The sequence below is a fragment of the Dermacentor silvarum genome, chromosome 4, assembly GCF_013339745.2.
Source record: "Dermacentor silvarum isolate Dsil-2018 chromosome 4, BIME_Dsil_1.4, whole genome shotgun sequence".
NCBI lineage: Eukaryota > Metazoa > Arthropoda > Arachnida > Ixodida > Ixodidae > Dermacentor > Dermacentor silvarum.
Window position 1 is genome coordinate 204,695,511 of NC_051157.2, and position 24,123 is coordinate 204,719,633.

The window sequence follows — 24,123 nt, forward strand, 5'->3', positions numbered from 1 at the left end:
AAGCTGGTGGCGTTCTTCACCAACGCCGCTTGTTTGGGAGCTTCGAAGCGACCATGGAGTTGGTGATGCTTCTTTCAGTGGAAGTGCTTCACTGCAACACATAACGTGGGAAAGCCACCTTACAAAGACCAAGCTTACACTGATCCCCTTAAAGTCGGCTTCACTTTTAAACAGAAATGCATAGCTGGGAGGACGTTTTTCCAGTAGCAATATAAGTGGTCTTATATTAAAATGTGAAGGCCCTAGCACCTTTTTTTATTATTGTAAAAAAGGAATCTGAGTGTCCCCATGTTTGCTATTGCCCCGACGCGCGCGCGTGTCCAAAACGCAGGCGAAGTCCTAATTTGACCTGCCGAGGATGCGAGCGCCATCTGGATATCATTTTCGCAAGTAGAGTACCCGAGCGCGCGGCTGTCGGTCTGGTAGAAATGCTGGAAAATAGGTTCGTATTTGAGTTTCCTCGTAACGGAATCATGTTTTCTCGTACATTCAAATTACACTCCGACGCCGAATGGTAAACAATTCGACGCCGAATCGTAAAGTCGTACTTTACCATTTTTCTCACGGATTTCGATGTGAGAAATTCAATTTTTGTTCACCAAAACCTTGCACCACGTGGAGGGCCCGCGCGGTCGTGGTGGTTGTGGTGGTTGAGAATGATTTTCTCCGCCACGGACGCCGACATCGCACGCCGACGCCGGACGCCAACACCTGATTTTCTGCGACACGGGGCCCTTACAGGTACGTCCACACTAGTGACACAAACGCGCGCGACACGATTCGCGAAAAGCAGCAGCAACGCGCGGCAAACGCTCGAATGGGTGCGAGACAAAATTTTTGCGGCAGCCACAAAACGAGCACCAAGCAGAAGCGAGCCGCGCAGTTGTGGCGCTAGCTGTCGCACAAGCAAAAAATCATAATATATGGGCTCCGAGATCGAACAGTGACGCGCACGCCGCAAAATCTAAGAGGCCATGTCCAGTCAATGAGGCCGTTTTTGTTAAGCCTTCCCCTACCGCTGTCCGCTTTCTGGCATGTCGGCGTCGCACAAGCAAACACGCTAACATTATAATGTTCCCAGTCACCAATACATCATCCAGATCTGACCTCTCTAAGCTTGAGCGACTCCAAGTAAAACGCCGAAACAACGAAGCAACTGCGACGGTATACAGTGTACTAGAAAGTTTTTCTAGTTCACTATTGACCCTTTTCGCGGAACCTTTTGACTCTTTTTCGGAGTTTGTTTTAGAGAAACGAGATAGCGCTCACCGCGGCGCGCCATACCTCTCCTCAGCGACCGCGCACGAATACGAAAGCATTACCGCTTCTACCTTGCTTCTGTGCGATCAGCTGTCGGAAATGCAACGGAGTTTTAGCGAACACACTGTGCTCCAATCATGCTAGATTGAATCATGTGGATTGAAGACGTGTACAGTAGTTGGCTGGAAAAATAGTGACTGGCTTGTTAAGGAATAGAATGAATCTGTGTGGCGAAGTTCGCGGACCGCTGCTGCAACTGTCCGAGCGTGTTACCGGCACTTCCTAATGTACGGCTTTCCTCGAGGATACAGAAATTAGCTCATACGCCAGCCTTGTATCGCTAACATTCAAAGTAAGGGGTTCATCCCCTTAACGTCGGCAAGAGTGAGTACCACTCGTTACACAATGACAAAGGGAGTAGCGCCGCTTCCTGTCATAGTAAGTTTCGCGCACGTTATTTGTACACATTTGTCCCAAATGGCAGGAAAACTTACGGCCACTCTATCGCCAACGTATCAAGAATGAAAGGGCGCACACTTGTATATATGCGCACTGTATACCCACAATAAATGACGGACTACACCTATGGCGCGCGAATGGTCGAAGCTGAATGTTTCGTGACGGTCCACAAGAGTAAGCGAGTTACTAGCTGTAATATATATTTGCTACAAGGTACCCAATGTACAAAACAGCTACGTTTCAAGCCTTGCGCGCAGCAAGAACAAATATATCGGAACTGAGCACACCCGCGAGCGATTAGGTAGAAAATAATCAGACAGTGGCCGCACCGAGGAACTTCACTGAGTCAGAAACTGACAAGCCACTGCTTCAAAATATTTGCCGAATAAAGAACAAAGAGCAAAACGCACTAATCCTGATTGAATTCATTGTCAGAAAGCTTGGATAACTTGGAATACATATTTAGACCCGCTTTTAGAACAAGCCCCATATACGCTGCTTGCGCCGTTTGGACATAGCTTAATCAGCTCCGAAGGCGGTTTTGCATGTTCTATGAAGCTGTGATCAAAGCTTCGTGTCGTCCACCTAGTCACCGTCTATCATATCCCCGAAAACAGAGGTTTTCTAAGCCGCGTAAGGCGTCATACATTTCCATTGTAAACAAGGAGGCAACGTAGGCAGTTGAGGCAAGCAATGGACGCCTCACCACGTGATCAAACATGGCAGCACCCACGGGATCGCCGCGAAAAGGGTCAATAGCGATGGAGAACAGAGCGCGCGCTTTCGCAACGCATTTGTGCCGCGCTTGCTTCGCAACGCAACGTTGCGACATTTGTGCCGCGCTTGCTTCGCAACGCAACGTTGCGACATTTGGGCCGCGCTTGCACGCTGCGCGCGGCGTTATCTTGTTCTCCTCGGCGTTATCTTTTTCGCGTTCTGCCGGCGCAGGCAACGCTCTCCCGTGTTATCAATCTTGTCAATCGCTCGTCGCGTTTTTGACAAGCGCGTGAGTATCGAAAGAAGGTATACGTTGTTTGCGAGGCCATAAAAAAGCGTCAGAAATTTGCCCCAATATACGAGTCAGTACACGCCAAACTTTGTCAACACGGCCGAGTTGGTTCTCTGTAAATGCATCACAGCGCCCTGTGCGGCTACCGTGCCTCAAATGTACCCAAAAAATGTAGCGAAATTGCTTTTCAGGATTGTTGGGCGTGAGAGAAAGCGCCACAAACTTGTCCTAGTAAGATGCAGTACACGCGAAACTAACTGCACACAACGGCCGAGCTCGTTCTCGCTAACTGCGTCACAGCGTTCTGCGCGGCCAGCATGCCTCAAAAGTACCGAAATAAGTTACAATAATGTTGGGCTCCATAGAAAGCGTCAGAAACATGTTCCAATACGATGCATTAACTCAAATTGCCTGCGCCAGGACTGTCGAGCTGTTTTTTGTTAAGTGCGCGACAAGTCTCAGTTCCGTGCCGTAAGCCTAATGCGTCGCAGACTGTCAAACAACTTTTCTCACCTTGCCGTAGTCTAATAGTTCTGTGGTGACGTGTTGAAGTGCTGAAGGAACGCAAGAATACGCCGAGTCTAAGAAACCAGGCTACATAAAAAAATCACAGCATATCCACGGGGTGAATGATGATGAGTGGGCGAAGCTCCGGAGGAATTCATCGGATCTCCCGCTTAAGGGGACGCTAGCACAAACGCGTTAGAAACGTGCAGTACTCTCTAGTAAGGGGGAGCGGCCACAGCGTCTTACGCAGCCATTTACACATGCCGGAACGTGCACCGCGTTTGCCGACGCCATCACATGATTGCTGAGAGAGTATACCCCCCGTATTCATAAACGCTCCTCGACTTGAACTTGACTTGCCACCGCTTTGGGCAGCGCGTTCGAAACTCGTTGAAGGTAAGGCGGAGAGGCCACAACGTCTTACACCAGCTTCTTACACGGGCCGTAACGCGCTAGCACAAACGCGTTAGAAACGCGCTAGAAACGCGGCCTTTCGTTAATGTTGGGTATTTATTGCCATCGTGGTGCGTGTGTCCATGTCCGCTTCGTGGCGTAGTGGGCTAACGCCGCGCGCTCGGAAGCGAGGGGTCCCTGGTTCGATTCCGCGCTACGGACACAACTTCGGAACTTTTTTTCTCATTTTTCTCAGACTGGTTACACACTACTACTACGACGACGGGGACGGAACGGGTGCCGCTATAAGGAGCTTCGCCCCTAAAACGCTTATAACCATGCACTCGGCCACGCAACGCTTGAAACAGCAAAGCTGGGCGATTGTGGCCCAGCATTTCCTGGAAGTGCGCGCGCAGTTTTCATCTTATTACTCATAATGATGATGATTTCTTTTCGCGCGTCTCGGACTTACGGCCATCACTGCGCGTTGCACAGCGCAGACTGCAACACCGACACCGCGTTCCACTGCCAACCCCGCGTTCCAGAAAACCCGCTCCGTGAATGCGTCTCTCTCTCTCGCTCTCATAGCTGCAAAGCCTCTTCACCTCGCAGAGCACGAGTGTACGAACGCGCCAGCTGTTCATGAAGACGATGACGCTCGAACGCAATCACGGGGCAGAAGGGAGTTCAAGTTGCAGGACACCGGTGCCGCAGTCGATAAGGGCTGAATGTGGCGACAAAAAGTCAAAACCCAAGATCACGTCGTATGGCCACTGCTCAAGCACAAGAAACTGAGCGCTCGTCCTATGGCCAGATATAGTAAGTAACGCGGGCAGTACACGTTCCAACAACAGTAGGTGTGCATCCATCGGCAACTCTCACTGTACGTAGCACGGCGGGTGTCAGGACTTTCTTCAGCTTCTCACGAAGACTAGAGCTCATCACCGAGATCTGTGCACCAGTGTCGATAAGGGCCGTAACAGTAACACCATCAAGTTGGATTCGAGCAAATTAGAGCGGGTAAGAACAGTCAGACGAGGATTTCGAGGCCGGGTCGAGAATGCAGCGTCACCTCCGGGCGCTGCATTCGTTAGTTTTCCGATGCGTAGCGTCCAGAGTTGGCAGGCGACGGGAAACGGCGGGCTTGCGCCGAGCGAGATCGGCGATCGCGTGGCAATGGTGACCTACTGTACGCGTTGGTGCGAGCGTCGACGTCAGGCGTGTCAGCCGGTGGAGAGCGCGACGATGTTGTACAGGAGTAGCCTTCTGGACGAGGGTTCCGGGTGCTCCAGCCAGTCGGTGACGTCTGACGGCGCCAGCAGTGTCGCGCAATATGCCCAACTCGAGAGCACGCGAATCATATTGGGCGATCATCCGGCGTTCTCCACTCAGCGGGATTGCGGTATCTCGAGTAAAACGGCTTGTTCCGCGGCGCGACTGGTGGAACTGGTGGTGTGACGGGTGCGACTAGTGGCACGCGAACAGTGCACACAGAGGAGAGTCCCAAATTCGCGACCTCCTGTCGAACCACGGCTTGAATCAATGAAACCATAGGCTGGTTGGCAGTCGAGACATCGGGCACGAGAGGGTCTGGTGACATCGCTTCTAGTTCCCGACGAACGATCCGTGTCAAAGTGTTTGGAACCGGTGATTGTAACGTAGGTAGTGGTTCCTCACATGATGATGATGCGGCAGTATTGGGTAGCCTGGTGACCTGCTGGGCGATACGGCGGGATTTGGCTTTTTCGAATCGCCGTCACTCTGTCACAATAGCATCCACGGTGGCGCAGTTCCTGAATACTAAGAGGTTGAATGCGTCATCGGCGATTCCTTTGAGTATGTGCCGATCTTGTCCGCTTCGGACATGTTACCGTCAACTTTATGGCAAAGCGCTAGAATATCCTGAATTTACGAAATGTATGATTCAGTACATGACTGCGCACGGGAGCGAAGTTGTATTTTAGCGGCAAGTTGACGACCCAAGGGCTTGCCGAACAAGTCATTCAGTTTTTCTTTGCAAACGTCCCAGCTGGTCAAATCGTGTTCATGCTTCTCATACCAGACGCGCGCAGTTCCTTTCAGGTAAAATATCTCATTCGCCAGCATAAGCGTATCGTCCCATCTGTTATGTTTGCTGACACACTCATACCACGAAATCCAATCCTCGACGTACACGTTACCTGTTCCACAGAAGGTGCCCGGATCTTGCGGAAGCGATAACAGATGGCGGGGACGGCTGCTGCACGGTAGGTTCCGGCGCGGTGCTTGCTTCAGTGGCCATCACCGAGGGAACAACGCGGCGAGCACTTCGGAGTTCCGTGCTTGGGTGATGGGGATGAACAGGCAGCGTACCCAGCAACTCCACCAGAAAAAATTGCACAAAAACGTACATTTACAGATATTTAGAGGCGAGTAGCATAGGCATAGAAGCAACCAGCCAAGATGGCGAGGATGATGATGATGATGATTCTGATGATTATGTCCTCAGCACATGGCTCGTACCCACTTCGGGAGATTTGCCAATAATTGAGCACCTGAAGTTTTAGATATGCATTCTGAAACCAACGTTGCTGAAACTACAGTTAATGGCGAGGAGCAACCACTACTTCCTCTTCTTCTGTGCCAGCCTAATGCTGACCTCTGCTTCAGTGCCGGTCTTCTTCTGTCTCGCGGCAATATGGTTCGCATAAATGCATGTACTGCAAGCGGAAAGCGGCCTGGTCCTCGTCCGCCATTCGGGCTCCTTGTTGACTGCTCCTGGAGAATGTTCTAAGTCGGTGTGGTCAAGTATCGGCGGCGATATTATACTGTTAGTTTAAAGTTTCCGTTTTTATTTTGAGATGTATATCGTTTCTTTTTTCACCTTCCCGTTTAGTGTTTGCGAGTTCAAGCCAGTCAGACTAACCTGATGTCTCTCTCTTCTCCCGGTCAAGGGCATTCCCCTTAGCTAGCTTCTCTCCCTGCTCGAGAGTGGTCGATAGACAAAATTTTAAGCAGTGGAAACAATATTGTCCCTGTGGCTCTAGTACCTACCAATCAATTCAAATGAAGAACCCGAAAACCATTCAACTGGAGCTTCTAAAGGCCACTTCTCAGTTCCATAAGGTTACCGAGGTCCGTCAATTTGGTCGCGGCGGTATTCTGTGCTGCTCATCAGACCAGGAATGTATTCCAGAACTCAACTATTCCGAATTTGCATCGAATCCGGTGAGCCTGCTCATTCCAGCACACCTTGCTGGCTCGAAAGGCCTAGTTCGCGGTGTCGACGCGAGCCTGGACCCATCACAAGTATTAGACTTGTTTTCAGTTGCTGGTGCTGTTTTTGTATATCGATGCAGCCGAATTATCGAGAACAAGAAGTCGCCTACGGAATCGGTGATTGTTACGTTCGCGGGAACAGCCCGTCCATCTGAAATCAAGGCATGGCCCCTAATATACAAAGTAGAGCCACTATCTCCACGATCACTACAGTGCTTGAAATGTTGGCGTTACGGGCATAGCATAAAAGGCTGCAGGTCGGTCAGTATATGCCAACTATGTGGAGAAAATCACGACAGCACAGCTTGTAAATCTCAGGAAGAAAAAAGTCTGTGTCATGAAGCTCACGGTGCAGACTATTCGAACTGCACTGCGAAGGAACAAGAATTTAGAATACTTAAAGTTCTCGAACGCAGGCGATGCTCACGTAGAGGAGCGTTTACTGAGGTTCAAGGACGAGCCCAGGGCTATGCAGGTGTAACAGCTCGTCAACCCGCTGGCTTAGATATTTCTGTATCCAAGGCCATAGCAGAGGCAGTAGAGAAGGCTGCAGAAAAGGTCATGGAACGTCTTGCGACAACTATTTTTGAGTCCTTGGCACAAACGATGCCTAGTCAGCTGGCGCAGCTCATTAACACAACCTCTACCCAGGTTCAAGCATCCCAGGTTTGGAATATTGTCACGAAGATAGCAATGGAGACCTTAGCAAAACGGTATTCTTTCAATCTAGGCTGACACTCAGAGAGCGCGCGTTTCAGTGCACACTTCCTCGTTCTCGTTGCAGCGGCCGGCGGCCGCAGGTGCCAGCCTAGAAATGCCAGCGTCTCTCCCCTTCCAAAAGCGACCGTCGCGGTCGGCTGGGTAAAATAAAGTTCATAAGGGGGCAAGACAGCTCTATTGGCAAATATGGTCACAGAAAGCGAAGGATAACCACAACACTGCGTAGGACGTCGAAGGGTTTGAAAGGTGCACTTCACTCGCGGGTGAAGTACAGCTTCATCCGTACTACGTGTACAACTTCGGCGCGGGGACGTCGTCGGCTGAAGCGAGGATGAACGCTTTGGGGCAGGACCTCGTAATTCGCTTCGCTAAGCCGGCGCACAACCTCGTATGGTCCGAAGTATCGTCGCAACAATTTCTCCGAGAGCCCACGGTGACGGACAAGTGTCCACACCCACACGTGGTCGCCGGGGTTGTACTGGACATTCCGTCGGCTCTGATTGTAACGACGGGCATCGGTACTCTGCTGGCTGCGGATGCGGTTCCGAGCAAGCTGGCGAGCTTCCTTTGCTTTCTGGATAAAGTCATCAGCGCCCCCGCTTGTCGTGGTGCCGTCGTCTACTGGAAGCATGGCGTCTAAAGGTGTCGTGACGCGACGTCCATAGACAAGTTCAAATGGGGTGAGCTGGGTGGTCTCCTGCACAGCTCTATTATAGGCAAATGTTACGTATGGCAAAATTTCGTCCCATGTCTTGTGCTCTACATCAACATACATCGGGAGCATATCGGCCAGTGTTCTGTTAAGGCGCTCTGTCAATCCGTTAGTTTGGGGGTGATAAGCCGTGGTTTTCCGATGGTTGCTGTGCGTCAACGTGACCACCTCTTGTATTAAATCAGCTGTAAATGCTGCACCGGGATCAGTAATGAGGACAGCGGGTGCACTATGGCGCAGTACAATGTTGAGGACGAAAAACTTGGCGACTTCAGCAGCGGTTGCCTGGAGTACAGCTTTGGTCTCGGCGTAACGGGTTAGGTAGTCGGTTGCGACCATTATCCATTTGTTTTCCGTAGATGACGTAGGAAACAGACCTAGGAGATACATGCCCACTTGTTGGAACGGCGTGGAGGTGGGTCCAGAGGTTGGAGGAGACCGGCGGGCTTGACGGGTGGTACTTTACGCCCCTGGCAGTCACGACAGGTTTTCACATAGTGCTGAACAGACGAAAATAGCCGTGGCCAGTAGTATCGCTGGCGTATGCGTGCTAGTGTTCTGGTGAAGCCTAAGTGTCCGGCATACGGGTCGTCGTGACATGTCTGAAAAACTTCTTGGCGCAGTGCCGTAGGGACGACGAGAAGGAACGTTTCCTGATTGTTTTCAAAGTTTTTCTTGTAAAGTACATTGTTCCGCAGGCAATACGATGTCAGTCCTCGTGACAGCGGTCGTGGGATAACAATGTCAGCTCCTTGAAGATACTGGATAAGAGCAAGCAAGTCTGTGTCCGCACGTTGTAGGTCAGCAATCCGCACCATGTCAACGACACAAAGAAATGGCAAATATTGCTCGAAATCTGATGATGTCAGTGAAATCGGAGCACGTGACAGGCAGTCAGCGTCGCTGTGCTTTCGCCCAGATCGGTAGACGACAGTTATGTCATACTCCTGTAGGCGGAGACTCTAACGAGCGAGGCGGCGTGATGGATCCCTGAGATTGGCAAGCCAACAAAGTGAATGGTTGTCGCTGACCGCTCGAAATGGCCGGCCATACAGGTAGGGTCGAAACTTACTGTTAGCCCAAACGACTACTAAACACTCCTTTTCAGTGGTCGAGTAGTTAGCCTCTGCCTTTGTGAGACTACGGCTCGCGTAAGCGAATACGCGTTCCGTACCGTCTTGCCAGCGAACAAGAACGGCTCCTAGACCAATGTTGCTGGCGTCCGTGTGGATTTCAGTTTCAGCATCATCGTCAAAATGCGCAAGCACCGGAGCTTTTTGCAGTCGTTTGCGTAATTCTGTGAAAGCCTGTTCTTGTTCTTCCGTCCACAGAAGGGGCACATCGTCGCGTGTTAATCTCGTAAAAGGCTCAGCAATTTTTGAGAAACCTTCAACGAAACGACGGTAGTAGGTGCAGAGTCCTAAAAAGCTCTGAACAGCCTTCTTATCTGTAGGACGAGGGAACTCAGCAACGGCAGCCAACTTCTCAGGGTCTGGCCGCATGCCCGGGGAGCAGACCACGTGTCAGTGGCACACCGACGGGGAGGGGGGGGGGATTCCGGGTTGTAACCCCCCCCCCCCCCCGAGGCCGAGTTAACTCACCCTTTTGTATAACCCCTTTTCTTTCCTTGCGCCTTTGAGTACTGCAGCTAAGATGTAAGAGGCGTAATCGTCTGCGAGTACGCAAAAAGCGCATTTTTCGACAATTTCCCGTGAAGAAATTGAAATTAGTGCTGTTTAGATGGTATTGGCAAACTGTCAACCTCCCCCCCCCCCCCCCCCCCCCCCCTAGCAGAGATCCTGGGTGCGCTACTGCCACGTGTCCCAGAAACTTGAGTTCCTGAAAACCAAGTAACATTTTTCAGGCTTGATGGTGAGGTTTGCCTTGCGGATAGCATCAAGATCGCGCTTCAGCCGTGCCAGGTGTTCATCGAACGTGGTTGAAAACACAACGACGTCGTCTAGGTAGACGAGGCACGTCTGCCACTTCAGTTCAGCAAGTACAGTGTCCATCATTCGCTGGAATGTGGCGGGAGCTGAACACAGGCCGAATGGGAGGACTTTAAATTCGTATAGCCCGTCAGGTGTCACGAATGCAGTTTTCTCGTGGTCGCGCTCGTCGACTTCGATCTGCCAGTACCCTGACTTAAGATCTAACGAGGTAAAGAACTGGGCATGACGTAGACGGTCCAAGGCGTCGTCAATCCTTGGCAGAAGGTAAACATCGCGCTTAGTGACTTGTTAAGCCGTCTGTAGTCGACACAGAAGCGTAGTGTATTGTCCTTCTTTTTTACCAGAACGGCGGGGGACGCCTACGGGCTTGTCGAAGGCTGAATCACATCATCATCCAGCATTTCTTTAACCTGGCGTTTAATCGCCTCTCTTTAAAATTGGCGACGCGCGATATGGATGCTGACGAACTGGGCGCGCCTATTCCTCTGTGAAAATACGGTGTTTCGAAACGGAGGTGCACTGAACTTTAGATTATGTAGAGAAGCAGCTAGAGAATTCGTTCACGAGGCCTAATAGTCGGTGCTTGTGTTCCGAGAAACCGGCATTAATGTGAATACGGCTGCTAAGCGTGGTAGCATCTGTCACGTCCGGTGAAGTCACCTCTAAAGTGCCGACGTCGAAGTCCGCAATTTCATTGAGGAAGGCGACAGCGCCGTGCCTTGAGGGACGTGCTGAAACTCGTTGCTGAAGTTCGTCAGAAGAACTAGTGACCGTTTGCTCTGCAACTGAACAAGGCATCGAGCTATGCAGATATACCGTTCGATCAGCAGCGGAATATTTGCCTCGGCAATGACCTCACTGTTGCCCAACGCGTCGCAGGTTACAAGGGTTAATACGCTGGTCCTCGGCGGTAACGTGACGTTGTCGTCGACGATGCGCAAGGCGTTGTCATGAGTGTCGTACATGTTGTTTGCTATGGCATGTGCCGTCGAAAACGTTACCCGCTACTCTTGCAAATTAATGATGGCTCCATTAGCCTGCAGGAAGTTCATCCCAAGGATCAACTCTCTCGAACAACTCGGCAGGATAATGAAATCTCCGACGTATGTAAAGCCGCAAATATTCACTCGTGCTGTACTCGTGCACGAGTGAATATTCACTCGTGCTGTCTTAAAGCCCACGGGCTTTAAGAGGTGTCCTTCGGCAGTACGGACCTGCAACCCAGTCCACTGCGTGTAAACTTTTTTCAGTTAAGCGTCAAGTTCTTGGCTCATAACAGAGGTGTCCGCGCCAGTGTCGACTAAAGCTGTGACTTCTTCGTCGTCTATGCTGACTGGTATATCCGATGTTACAACGTGCCTTGGATCATCTTAGTGCGTTTGAACGTCGGTCTGTTGTCGTCGCTGTCGTCGCTTGCGTCGTAACGGAGGATATTCGGTACACTCGGCGTCAGCGGCCTCACCTCCGGAGGTCGCTGAACTCAGTTTCCCCGGTTTGCAGGGCTCGGCAAACGGCACCTAGGGGCGTCTCGACGGAAGGCAGGACTTGGCGAACGGTATCGTGACGGAGCCGGTGACGACGAGCGAGGCTCGTGCCTTGGCTGTTCGAAGAAATTGGGACGACTCGCCAGGAAGCTCTTGATTTCCACCGGACGCTCACCAGGTCGTGGACGCGGCGCATTCGGAGAGAACCCACGGAGACCCACGCGTCGGTAGGGACACGTCCTGTAGATTTGGCCGGCTTCGCCGCAATGATAACAGAGCGGACTGTGGTCAGCAGCGCGCCAGACATCACTCTTTCTTGGCCTGGACTCGATCATAAACAGCGTATTACGACGGCTGAACCCGACTTCTGTCTGTTCCAGCGTCAGTGGTGCTATTATAGAAGCAAAGTTCTGCACAAAGCGGCGAAAGTATGAGCATAGACCAAGGAAGCTGTGAAGCGCTTTCACGGTGGTAGGCTTCGGGAATTCAGCAACAGCACGAAGTTTCTGCGGATCGGGAAGGACGCCGTCCTTAGAGACTACGTGGCCCAGGATGGTGAGTTTGCGAGCAGTTTGCGAGCTCCGAATCGGCACTTCTTGATGATAAGCTGAAGGCCTGCGCGCGTCAAACAGCTCAGTACCTCGTGAAGTCGACGGAGGTGACTGTCGAAATCAGGGGAGAAAACGACGACGTCGTCCAGGTAGCACAGGCACGTCTTCCATTTCAACCCACGCAAGACACTGTCCATCATCCTTTCGAATGTAGCTGGGGCATTACATAGGCCGAAGGGCATAACATTGAATTCGTACAGCCCATCGGGAGTTACGAAGGCAGTTTTCGGGCGATCGGATGGTGCCATAGGGACCTGCCAATAACCGGACCGTAAGTCTAGTGATGAAAAGAATTCGGCTCCTTGCAAGCAGTCAAGGGCATCATCGATGCGTGGCAGGGGATACACATCTTTTCGCGTAACTTTGTTCAATCGGTGGTAGTCGACGCAGAAGCGGATTGAGCCATCTTTTTTTCTTCACAAGAACAACAGGCGACGACCAGGGGCTGCAGGACGGCTGAATGATGCCGCGCTGAAGCATGTCGTCGACTTGTTCGGCGATCACATGACGCTCAGCAGGGGATACGCGGTAAGGGCGCTGGCGCAGAGGCGCTTGTGAGCCGGTGTCAATCGGATGGAGAACAGTATGCGTGCGGCCTAATGACGTCTTCTGGCAATCAAACGAGCCTCGAAACTGGTTGAGGAGTGCAAGAAGTTTCTCGCGGTGCACCTCTGCAAGTTCGTCGTCGATGGCGGAGCCGAACATACTTAAAGGCGGTCGATCAGGCGTACTAGCAGAAGGCGTCAAGGCACTAAGGTGGAAGTTGTCCATGTCGTCAAGGCAGAAGATACTGGATACGTCGAACGCCTGAATTGTGCCGATACACTATCCACGGAGTAAGGTTGAGGGAACCGGCAACGGATTCGTAACAAATAAGGATGCGGCACCGTTGGTCATGTCGAGAACGGCAAAAGGCAACGTGAGATTCCTGCGGTGTTGAACGGTCTCGGAGGGTGAAAAGAGAACTGCAGACTCACGAACAGTAGCACAGGACACGGGGACAAGGACTGTACTACTGGTTGGTATGTTCGTATCCTCAGCGACAAACAACTTTTCCATTGTAGGTGCAGACGACGCGGAACACAACGCAGAGAACGCCACCTCGGCACGAGCACAGTCAATAACAGCATGATGGCGAGAAAGAAAATTCCAACCAAGGATCACATCATGCGAACAGGCTGGCAGGACAAGAAACTCAATCGGATAAACAACATCTTGAATTATGACGTGGGCTGTGCAGGCGGCTAACGGCTGAATATGGTGTGCGGTCGCGGTACGGAGGGATAATCCCGTTGACGTCGTCGTAACCTTCCGAAGCAAGCGGCAAAGTTTTACATCAATCACTGAAACGGCAGCAGCAGTGTCTACAAGCGCAAGGGTACGAAAACCATCCACAATAACGTTAATGAGGTTCGCTGGAGAAATTCGAGGACTTGAATTTTTCGACGACGACGCAGTTCGTGCCTCGGGAACTGCGACGTTTAGTTTTCCGCGTCAGAAGGGCAGGGTCGACGGCGCAGAGGTGACAGAGAGCGACGTCGGGGGGATGGAGATCAGCGGGTAGCTGAGGGCATGCGCTCGCGCGAAGAAGATTGTTGTAGCCGCGCTGGGCCATCAAAGCGCCCAGGATCGCAAGCAGACGGTCGCATGACATCTATTGGAACAGGAGGGCGACGGCGACAGAAGCGCGCCACATGTCCTGCATAGGCGCAAGAATAACAGATAGGGCGATTGTCCGCAGTGCGCCATGGATTTGTGGGGACTGGTCGGCTGAACGGAACTGGTGGGGGCCGAACGGGTGCCGACGCGGAAGAATAGGTCGGTTGACGAGGCGGCCCAGCAGCGACGACTTGCGCATACGACAAGGGCGCAGACTCCGGAGGTAGCGGACGAGCGAAAGGCAAAGCGTCAGTGACCTCTTCCTGGATAGCTTGGCGTATGACTGGGGCCAGATGTTGTGCCTGTGCTGGCTCGGGCGTGCTCGATAAAATAGAGAGTTGTGTGGCGACCTCCTCACGCACGAACTGCTTTATCTGAATCAACAGTGCATTCTGGTCACCTAGAGTCAAGGCCGCGATCGAGTCGTTCTGTTCCAGAGGGCGTCGAGTTTGGGCGCGTTGCTTGCGCAATTCGTCGAAACTCTGACACAAGCTGACAACATCTGCGACGGTTTGGGGGTCTTTGGCCAATAACATCTGAAACGCGTCATCGGCAATTCCCTTCAGGATTTGCTTGATCTTATCCGACTCGTGCATCGACGGGTTGATACGCTTACACAAGTCGACGACGTCTTCAATATAACTGGTGAAGTTCTCACCGGGTTGTTGAGCGCGTTCACGAAGTCGCTGTTCTCCGCGGAGCTTGCGTACTGCGGGGCGGCCGAAGATTTCTGAAAAAGTGCATGGTCTTGAACAAGGCCCAGTTATGAATCTCCGCTTCGTGATTGCGGAACCAGAGACTGGCGACGCCAGTCAAGTAAAATATGACATTGGTCAGCCTAGTCGCATCGTCCCATTTGTTGACTGCACTCACCCTCTGGTAAGTTGCCAACCAGTCCTCGACGTCTTGGTCGTCAGTCCCGCTGAATATCGGCGGGTGGCGCTGAGGCAGCACGCCGGGACAGACGGTGGGTTGAGTCTGAGAAGGACCTTCGGTGGTGGTTTCTTCAGCCATCGCTGGCGCTGGAGGCAGGGTACGGCTACGTAGTTCCAGGTTGGGAGACTAGGAGATACCCCGCACCTCCACCAAACTGTAAGGGAGTTTATTTACAAGCAGGGACTATACGTAACAACAGCCTTGGTCCAAGAGCGTCGGTCACTGTCTCGCGCTCTCCGGGCGGCTGAGCTTCGTCATCCTCACTCAATGGCTGCGGACTCTCTTCCCCACTACATTGGAGTGTTACGCTAAAGCTACGAAAAGGACGGAAGAAGAGGAGAACGAAGTGCACTTGTCTTGGTAGCAGCTCGGTGTCGGCGCGGAACCCGTGTCGATCCAGTGGCGAGCCCGCGTAGCTGGAACGCGTACTTTGCTAGCGTACTGCTCGAAATCAAATAATGACGCATGCTTGCTAAGGACGCTGACCAGGGCTTGACGCTTCTCTGAAGACAGTGACTTGTTTATCATTTTTAGAAAAGGCAACGAGTCTTCAGGGACAACGGGGCCAGCCCCGTGCTCTCGGGATTCGTGTGACGTGTCATCAGTTAAAGCGCCTATGTGGAGGCTGGTATCCACTTCAAAAGAGGCAAGTCGCATACCCTTGGGTAGCACAACTGACTGGGAGGCTAAATTTGACACCCACAATGTAGTTGTTCCGCAGGCCACAGAGAGGACGCATCGAGGTACGAGCACACTTTTCTTCACAACCATCGAAGGCACAGGCTCAAGAATTGCATCAAATGTATCGGCGTCGACACCGCAAGCAGCAACTCGAACTCTGGATAAGGAACGTGCCGGTAAGACAGCATCTTCAACGACGGCAAGAGGGCATGAACAGGGAGCAGGTTGGTCGGCAAGAGGAGAGAGGAAAAGCTCGCCAGTACCGCAGTCAACAGTGGCACCGCACTGTTGTAGGAAATCGAGGCCAAGAATTAAGTTGTGAGTGGATTGAGCAAGAACTGCAAATTGGGCTTGATACACGTTATCAGAGAAATAAACGTTCGCGGTGCACACTCCAATAGGTCGGAGCAACTCTCCACTCACAGCACGAAATGCATTAGCGTTATCCCAGAGAAACATCACTTTACGGCCTGGTTGGGTTGTGAAATCCAGGCTGATAACTGAGACACTCGCTCCTGTGTCGACTAAGGCCAATGTAGCAACATTGTCCACTAAAACACGAATCTTGTTATGACACATGGTGACGGGCGGAGGCATAGGGGCGTGCATGTAGCTGATGATGACTGGCGACCTCACCTCCACTGGTCGCGCCGCCTAGTTTCCCGGCGGCGGTGACGTCAGACGTCATCGCGGAGATGGAGACCTGCGCTGGCGTGAAGGCAAAGGCGTCAAGCTCCGCACAGAAGCTGGTGAGTCGCGGCGGTAATTCGCCTGGTGGTTTGTCCTGCCATCGGAGTCAGAAGGCCAGCGTGTCCCGTCACCGTGGCGATTGCTGCGTCGATAAAAAGTGCGCGGTCGCTCATACAACGGTGGTGACGTGCGACGGCGATGTGGAGAAAATCTGGCGACATGTCCTCGAATACCGCATTGGAAGCAGATGGGACGCTCACGGGACGCACTGAAATTGTCATTCGCTGGATAACTGGCACGGCCATCCCACTCTTGAGGAACTGCAGGTGCTCTGGGTGAGTAACCTCCGTGGAACTGATAACTTGGATGCGCGTTCATAGTAGGATTTGACGCTCTTGAACGAGTAGCGAAGTTGTAGGCATCTGTGAAGACGGCGGTGATGGACGTCTCACCGAAGTCGCAGTGAGCAAAGGGCTCTAGAACCCGCGGAGTCGAGAGGGAAGCCGCCTCACGTCGGTCAAGCTCCTCGCGCACCACTTGCCGAATAACTGACGCAAGGTCGGATGAATCTGGGACCACGTCAACACTGGCGACGTTAGTTACGTTCGCCAGGCGGCCGAACTTCGGTGTGATACGCCGAGCTCTCAAGGCTTCAAACGTGCGGCAGTGCCGAATGATGTCACTGACGGAGTCGATACTGTCTTTTCCGATGAGGAACTGGTACACGTCCTCGGCGATCCCTTTTAGAAGATGACCAACTTTGTCCTCTTCTGTCATCTGAGGGTCCAGGGCCTTGCACAATTTCAGCACTTCCTCGATGTACGTCGTGCATGTTTCACCGGGAACTTGGGCTCGCTGCATTAGGGTTTGTTCTGCACGCTTCTTTTTAGCTGCCGGATCTCCGAAGCACTTCTTGATTTCATCTACGAACCGTTCCCACGTCGTCATGCTTTCTTCATGGTTTTCAAACCACACTGACGCGGTTCCCTCGAGGAAGAAGGCAACGTTGTTAAGCTGGGCGGTGGCATTCCAGCCATTGAACCTACTTGCGCGTTGGTAAAAGCTGAGCCATCCGTCCACGTCTTCCCCGGCTTTTCCGGCGAAGGTTCGTGGTTCGATTTAGGGCTGCCATTGGGAGCTGGAAGAAGGCGGCGGGTTGTCACCGTCGGAAGCCATCTCTGGTGGCAGACCGGCAATTCGGCGACTTGGGCGAAGCTCCATGGATTGCGCTCCTGCGGGCGGTTCGTCGTCGTTGCTCGGGGACGCCGTTGTTTTACCCAGAACCTCCACCAAAACTGTTACGATGGGGTGTGTTTATTTAACAGATGAATTGATGAAAAGCGGCCGCGCCGACACCGAGCTGCTACCAAGACAAGTGCACTTCGTTCTCCTCTTCTTCCGTCCTTTTCGTAGCTTTAGCGTAACAATATACATATGTCTCTGAACGTTAGTAGAAGTGCACTTCTTGTCTTTCCTTTACATCTTCCCATTTATATCTCATTGGGGTATCGTCAAGGGATCATTCCTCAGGTGAATTGTCTTAAATATCTGGGAATCGCGTATGATGGGTCACTAAACTGGAGAAGCCACATTGAAAGATTTGCGTCTAAGGCAACTCGTGCCGTGGGATGGCTACGTAAGATCAGTAACCAACGATATGGGCTGCGAAGGCATACATTAATTATGATATATAAAATGTATGTCCGTCCCATCATGGAATTTGGGAGTGTCTTGTTTTCTGGCAGTCCAGCTTATAAAATTCAACCTCTGATAATATTAGAAAGGGAAGCTCTGCGATTCTGCCTTGGACTCCCTAAGTTTGTTGCCAACACCGTGCTTTATATGGAAGCGCGAATAACAAGTTTAAAAAGCAAATTGAGAATTCCTACAGTTCAAAAATATCTAAAGATTTACGAATCTCCTCAAAGAAGACCAATGTATATTTTTATTAACGAACCAAGTTCATTTTTAATAGTCGTTGGTCGCGATTACACACCCCTCAGATCGTATTCGTACAAGCACAGCTATCAACATTGAATGTTCAAATTCAACGCATTCACCCAACAAGTCAATCAAAAATAAGCCTCCAGATAGAATTTAACGATATTTCCCCTCAAATGCTAAACTAATGCCATACCAATATTTAAATGATCAATTACAAGATTACCTTTCTCACCTGGAAACAAACAATATCATAGCCACTGATGCCACTTCACAGTTCGAAGAGAAGGCTGGCGTTGGCATTTTGTCTCCTTCTCTTAATTGGTCCTTTTCTGTTCGCCTTCCAGATTACACGTCTATTTTCATAGCAGAATTATTGGCCATTGTTCTAGCGCTACGTAAACTTCCTGCAAATCAATCGACAGCTGTCGCAGTCACAGATTCTCTATCGGTATGTGTGTCGCTTTGCACGGAAACGAATTCAGCTCTCCTTAGCTTATTTCACAATTTAGTTCTTAAAAGTTTACAAAAAATGAACTTGCCGTGGGTTCCTGGCCACCGTGGTTTATACCTAAAGGAAATGGCAGATTTATTCGCCAGAACGTCTCGAAGTGGACCTTTGACCCCTGTTTTGCCGAATACAGCTTACGTCACTGCATCGAGATGCAGAAAACTTTGTTTGCGAAATGATTTAAGCAACTTACCGCTGAAACCATCTCCAGGCTTTCAGCATCTTGGTTTTTGCTGGAATAAACAGTGGTGTCCTTCTCGGCAGTTGGAAGTTACTTACACCAGACTACGCTGTCGCATCCCACAATGAATTCTTATTTACATAGAGCTGGCCTCACGATTTACACTCTATGTCACAACTCTAAGGAAATTGAATGAATAGAACACTACTTTTTCTCATGCAGACGATACTCACACCAGAGAAAGTTATTACTGGAAGCTCCACTCTACAAAACTGGATTAGGTTTAACCATACCAGTATTGTTATCATTTGGGGCCTCAGCACTAGGCGTGTCACAGAGACGTGTGTTGCGAAGTATTTCATTTTCTAACTGAAACAAAACGATTGCCCTGTTAATTATTGTGTTTCTATTCTGCACATCAGACGCATTCATATCACCTAAATTGGTTTTCCAAATTATTTTGGTAATATGACCTCCCCCTGGTTGTAACAGCTTTTCACTTTCACCTTTTCAGTTAGTCTGACTGCTCGCTTGCATGGTAATCTAGTTATTACAACATCTGCCTTTTTTTGCATTTTACTTTGCGTTTCTTGTTTTGAAATATGAATTTTCTTAGCATACCCACTGCCGCCCGATTCTTGGCCTATCCCCCTTAGTGGGTACGAGCCATGACAGAGGTTCAACATCATCATCATCAAATGCATGCTCTGCAGGCGTCGCTGTACTCGCATGCTACACTGGCATGCAGAACCAATTGTATCTTCGAAGTCGCATTTCATTCGGATGATTTCATAACTGATAGAGTTTTATGATAAGAGAGACTCCCAACCAGACTGGTATCCACTGTTGATGCAGTGTATCCTTTTTCCTCCCTTTTAGAGAATTGTTTACTGTAATAATTGCACTGTGAAGTGTTTGTTTTGTGCTTGTAGACGCGCCTAAGACTGTTTTCATCGCTATGGAAATATTTTACGCATGTACGTTTTATATTCGTAATAACTACCATGAAAGATAAAAAAGTGGCTGTATAGCCTAGTGGTTACGACGCTCGCCTTGGGACCGGGGGCACGCGGGCTCGAATCCCGCCTCGGCAAAAAAGTTTGTTTTCTTTCTTGGTAGTTTCTTGCAACGCATCACAAATGACGGCTGGCTTAAACAGCTTCGCTGTTAAAGAAAAGCAAACACGCACACAGACGGGTCGCGGAACAAGCGAGCGCTCACATGCGCAGCCGGCCTCGCTCGCTTCGGTGGCGTGTCTGGCACATGACGCATGCATCTGGTGCGCCATTGGCCTGTCGCTAGGGAACGCAAGAAAAATAAGTCGCAAATTATAAGTTCCTTTACAAAAACTTTTTACAAAAAACGCCAAAGAATAAAAGAAATAAAACAATGTATGTTAACTTCATTTCACATTCTCTCTTCCGATGCTCGCGGCAGCTAATGGCCGGCATGAATACTAGAGTGACGTATTTCCTGTTGCCAGTTTTCGCCGAGTGTCCTCTCTCGTTGAATTTCTTTCTCTGTGATTCTACAAGACACTAATACGCTCCAAATTTGAATATGCGTCTGCAGTGTGAGATCCTGCTCACCATAACATTTTCACTTCACTTGAATTAGTGCACAATAATTTTGTACATTTCATCCTTTCAAACTCTAATCGAAGCGCGAGGATAACTTCAATGAAAGCTAAGCTATCACTTGTCCATGTAACTGTCCGTCACAAAACTGGCCGTTTTTCGTTGTTTCATAACATTTCCGTCATAAAACATTTCTTGACGACTTTACACTGCGGCCGCAGTACGTTCTAAGCCGCGTCGGCCACCAAAATAAGGTTGCAATTGAATCGTGTTACATGGAGTCTTTCTTTCAGTCGTTCATCCCCGTACTTCTCGGGAATAGAACCTTCCCCCAAGAGTATTAACTAACAGTGCTTAATCAGGAGAATCTGAAGTTATTCTATGACAACAAGTGACTGTACTAGTTGTTTTCTAAATGATATGCATTGTAACCATTTGCCTTCTTATATAATGCGATATGGCTTTAAGGGTATTCTATGTAAATAATTATTCACTTTCTTGTGACCATCTGACCGTTCTCGTGGGCAGATGCCGAAGATATTGCAGTCTAACACAATGGTAAAAGCCGTACTGTGCTGCGGTACCAGCGTGAGGCACGGTGTTAAGGGAAGCGTTCTCGCGTTCTTCCCTCATGGCAGCACATATTTTGAGACTGTCGTTGAAATGCTTCGTCTCTGGTCGAAAACGCAGATGCTGCACGGTTTTCCGAACGGGTATTGCGGAAGTGGCGCTCGAAATCACCGTTTGGCTCCTACGTGGCTCCTATGAATAACGTCCGGTTGAAAGGGGAGCAACGCCCATACTTGTGTTACGCATGTGTGCGCATTCTTCGGGTGCTTTCCATGAGGCAGCTCTTTCATCAGCGCCCGCCCGGACGGCAACGGGACCCGACACCGACTGTGACGCGCAAACAAAGGAGCTCACTTCGAGGCGACAAAAACCGCTGTCCTCTGTGGAAGCGGTAACGACCCCGAAAGCGGTTCTCCCGACCATGCAAGCTGACCGTCACGGAGATCCCACTAATTTGTGCAAGGGGCCAACGTCAAGGACTTCCATGAGAAATGAGTCGACTTCAGTTTCTAAATTTTCAACGTGGTTGCATCGTATGCGGGGAGCGATCGCGTAACATTGGAGGCTGAGTCCGGTGCAACGGTGCGACGTCATGGGCGGGATTTTACGAATGGTTCGACGATTAGGACTGGCCAAGTCACAGTCATCAGATTCCCTCGTCTGGTCACCTAGGGAAATGAACTTCTTTTAAAGCGGACGCTTTTGGTGCAGTGAGTGTGTCCCGACGTGTTCTCACCTGCCATGTGCTCAGACAGGTAGTGAGCTAAGACCTTTAAACTTCTCCTACATTGAGTGGGCTTCCATATTTGCAGGCAGTGTTGATATGTAAAATAAACCCCTTTTCTTAAATCTCACTATCGCCGGTACTCCCATCCCCTGCACGTCATGCTGCCGGGTTTTAGGCTTTCACCTCCAAGCCCACTCTTTCATCCACGTAATACAGTCCACCATCACCACATGCCATCAAGTAAATCATTTAGTCCGACGAGTGGTCAAACGGCGCTGCGGCCTCGACGAATGCAGAGCCAATCAACTTGTAACTGCCTTTGCCTTGAACAAAATCCTTTATTCCCTCCCATACTGCCTACTTACGCAGACGCAAATGCATCGCATTCAACCGGCTTTAAAGGTCAACTCCGGCGATTTTTTGACCATGTCAAGATAATAGCATTTCTAGGTTCCTGAGGCACCCCTGTCACGCGTGTGATAGTAGAATTGCTCCGCAAATTCGGAAATAATTTTAAATAAGCAAAAAAGCGTGAGACCGAAACCGAAACTCGACCAGGCAGCCGAGCCTACAACTTCGTGTGACGTCATGAATGGATCCACAGCGGGGAAGGCGCGCAATGCATGCCGGTCTCGTCAGCGCGGAGATCGAAACCGCTGAAGAGCAGACGCTCAGTTGATTCGCGACCACGCCGCATCATTGGTACCATGTCCTCAAATGACAGTATGAGCTGCACCAGCTCCTCGGATCTGTCAAACAGCGACAGCTGTGAATCTGGGGAATTTTACAGCACAGATTCACCGTTTGCGTTCGATCCGCCACCCCGGGAGCCAGTTGCTGGCCCAGCGCAGCACTTCCCACTCCGACGTGGAGACGAAGGGTAAGCGTTAGCTGCGAATGTTGTGCGACTGTTCGAAAATCACACATGGCATCGTGACGCTGTTACAGGTGCACTTGCGGCGAATGCCGGACCGTCCTTAGGGATGAGCAAATATGCTGTCGTGAAATCCCAGCTATTCGGCACCTGCTTAGCACCGACGAGCTGGCCTGCATCACGGAACATCGCCTGTTTCCTTTGTTGTGTTTGGATGGGGACCTCATTGAGGTAAACAGGCGACAACTGCACTTTTATAATCCGACGTACCTAGAGCACGCCGACAGAAACAGGTGAGTAATGAATTATATTTATTCGGTTAGTAAAATTGTGCGGTAAGTGTTTTTTTTTCACATTTAGAACGGCAGTGACTTCACGCGTGCACTGGCAATATCGCACCACGTGAAATGTGGCTTTATCACTCGCCCAAGCTTACGCTCGTTGAGATGCGGCGTGCAGCAGGCTGCTCGCGGTTACCCTCGCGACTCGCGCGCTCAACCACACGCAAGAACGCACTTCTACGGATAGCAGAGGTGGAAGGGCTAGGAGTCATGACAGTAATTAGATGTCCCCAGATATTAGCACAATCCCGCTAATTGGACAACCAAGTTGCCGTTTCTGCTGCAATATAAGCATATAATGAGCTCCTCGCGCGTCTTGTTTATATTGTAGCATTATCGTTCAAACACGGAATTATCGCGAATTAAAGTATCGTGTTTTCACCTACATGTGTGTGTGTGCATGTCAGAGTTACCTCCGGCCTCCTGTATTTTTTTTTTGCATATACAGAATTTTAACAGCACTGTGTTCCCAATGCATGCGTGCCGTTCCTGCCTCATCCTGAATTCCAAATTCCAATGACATCGTAGCAGGCAAGGAATTAATTTAAGAAATGAATTTAAAAAGCATAAAGGTGGAGCCACAGTTTGCAGGCGATCACCACCAAGGCCAGTTATTGCCACCCTAAATAAGAAGAGGGGCTGCATGAGCACTGCATTTGTTCTTAATATGTGGCGCTTTTCTTCACACTGCTTCAGAGCTCTCAGGTATACAGCCTACAGACTGTTTGTTTGGTGGGTGTGGAGTCGGCTGGGAAAAGGAAATCGTCAACCACTGCCTGGTTGTGTGCTAAGAAAAATAAGGAGCACATTTCCATCAGGCAACTACGAGATGTTTTCCTGGATATAGGTGAGCACTGTTTTTGCTATGAAGTACATGCATGTCTATTTGTTCAAGAAATTAACAGACCAAGTAGTGTATTTCTATTCAAACTGGTTTATATAGCCCAGTTGACCATGCACAGCAAAACAGAATAATGCTTTTATTTTGGCCTTTGGAACACTTCAATTTTCTGTCTACTGTTAAAGCATTGTAAGACAAGAGCATGTTTACTCGCAAGACACAGTAATGC